The sequence below is a fragment of the Lepisosteus oculatus genome, chromosome 10 (genome assembly GCF_040954835.1).
Source record: "Lepisosteus oculatus isolate fLepOcu1 chromosome 10, fLepOcu1.hap2, whole genome shotgun sequence".
Taxonomy (NCBI): Eukaryota; Metazoa; Chordata; class Actinopteri; order Semionotiformes; family Lepisosteidae; genus Lepisosteus; species Lepisosteus oculatus.
The window spans coordinates 16,808,875-16,811,488 of NC_090705.1; positions in this window are offsets into that span (position 1 = coordinate 16,808,875).

A 2,614-nucleotide genomic window follows, 5' to 3' on the forward strand; every position below is an offset into this window, starting at 1 on the left:
AATTAGATGGGATTTACAATACCAATTCCAATCACACTGAAGCATAAAACCCACATTAATTTAGAATCAATTTGAGCTCTGCATACTGGTGCGGCAGATGTTGCTGCTGGAGTACAGCTCTCTGATCCTGGATTCAACTGCAGTTACAGGTGGCATGCGTGTGTGCAGTTTGCATGTCCTTCCCAGATCTGTTATTCTCTAGAAGGCCCAGATTTCCTTCACCATTCCAAAAACGTGCTGGGTGGGGGGTAATAATAATAATTGCTTACACTTATATAGCGCTTTTTCTGGACACTCCACTCAAAGCGCTTTACAGGTAATGGGGACCCCCTCCACCGCCACCAATGTGCAGCATCCACCTGGATGATGCGACGGCAGCCATAGTGCGCCAGAACGCTCACCACACATCAGCTATCAGTGGGGAGGAGAGCAGAGTAATGAAGCCAATTCACAGAGGGGGACTGTTAGGAGGCCACGATTGATAACAGCCGAGGGGGAAATTTGGCCAGGACGCCGGGGTTACACCCCTACTCTTTTCGAGAAACACCCTGGGATTTTTAATGACCACAGAGAGTCAAGACCTCGGTTTTACGTCTCATCCGAAGGACGGCGCCTGTTTTACAGTATAGTGTCCCCGTCACTACACTGGGGCATTAGGACCCACATGAGCCGCAGGGTGAGCGCCCCCTGCTGGCCCCCCTAACGCCTCTTCCAGCAGCAACCTTAGTTTTTCCCCAGAGGTCTCCCATCCAGGAACTGACCAGGCTCACTCTAGCTTAGCTTCAGTGGGTTGCCAGTTGTGAGTTGCAGGGTGATATGGCTGCTGGCATAGATGGGTAAATCTCGGTGTTCCTGGAAGGGATACCTACCCATTTCCGGGATGTTGTCTTGTGTTGCAGCCTATTCTTCTGGGGAGCAGCTACTCTTAGCCTGAATAAGTGGTTTTCTAGGACAATGTTGTGCTACACGGCTTTGATCATCCATGGAGCTCAAACACGATGTTGCCAAGAGACCTGGCCAACTAATTCCCTTCTACACCCTCGGTAACACACCCAGTCAACTAGTGAAACGACTCAGGCTTGAACCTGCAATCAGAGCTCAGCCTGTACTCACCTTTATCTGCTCAACGCCTAAAGAGTCACTGTAGGCATTTTTTAGTGTCTAATCATACGCTTGGTATCGGATTCAGTGCTCTGAAATATTTCACACAGAAATCGAGAATAAGCAGCATTTTTACAAAAATAATGCAATGAAATAAACATCTAAGAAAGTTAAAACAGGTTAATAAATTGTTACAGACAATACTTAGAATCTCTGAATTCAATCTTATGATGTAGATGCAGCAGCAAGAACTATTAAATGTACAATGCTTACAGACACCATAGATTGATAGAATACCTTAGAGGTTAAGTGTGCTGGCAATAAGCACCTTAAAAGTCTCTAGATACAATATTTTATGGCACTATGGGTTACTGGAATAATATGGAATATTGCACTTATATCCAATTTAGAAGCATAAAAATTGCTTAAGCATTATGCACACACCAGGCTGTTAACACACGACTTGCTTCAACCCTGGTTTAATTAGCTCAATCTCACTGATTGTACTCTATTCCAAGCTAAAGATTTACTTGCAGTTGTTACCAATTCATACATGGCTTTCCAAGATGAAAGTTAAGGACGAAATTACTGGAATATTTTCTCCTTAGCAGTCAACATCGCATTCTTGGTACTTGTAATACCTTATATTTCTCCACATTAAACCTGCTTCTCCATGATGGCTACACAAGATCCGAAATGTTTGTGGCTCCAAATTACCGCTTCTGTAGTAACATTTATACAGCAACCTGAAAATCATTGTTTTAAACACTAGTTCAAAAATATCATGTGCAAATTTGAAAAGGCAAATATTTTTCCACTACTACTATTTCAAATACAAGGAAGCCTAATAAAACCAACATTTTTATACTTTTCACTTATTCTTTTTGTAATTTTTTTTACTAGTTTTAGCATGTCTGTTTCTTTCACTTGGCTCTTGAAGAACCTTGGACATGTTCTTGTAATATTTTACTTTGCTTGGACTTGTACAATTTCATTACTCAACCCAGCATTTCACATTTTCTTCACCCCTAACAGAAGACGAAATCTTGACTACCTGTGCCTCGAGCACCTTTCTGAAACTCATCTGTCCATTGTCTCATGATTACACACCTGATACAATTCAAATCCGTTTCTTAAAGCTGTCTGTTTCAAAGCCATAAACCACTGTTTCAGCCCCAGCACATGAGATTCTGACATAACACGGGAGAAACCGCATTACTGCCGCAACTTCCAAGCGGTTCTCGACCTGTCTCCCTTTGCTCTGGGAAAGACAGGCAAACTAACTTGTAAACCTTTCCCCCTTTCATTACTGTTTATTTCAGTCAGACCTAATTTCTCCTGACAGTTTTCTTTTTACCTCATTGTAATTTTTAGGAAAAAAATGTTAACCAAATGTTTTAATGAAAGATTCTACCACAGATAACAGCTACTACATTCTTTTTAGAGTTTTAGAAGCCAAAAAGGATTCCTGCTGTCTAGACAACAGTAAAGCTCTTCAAGAAGCACACATCCC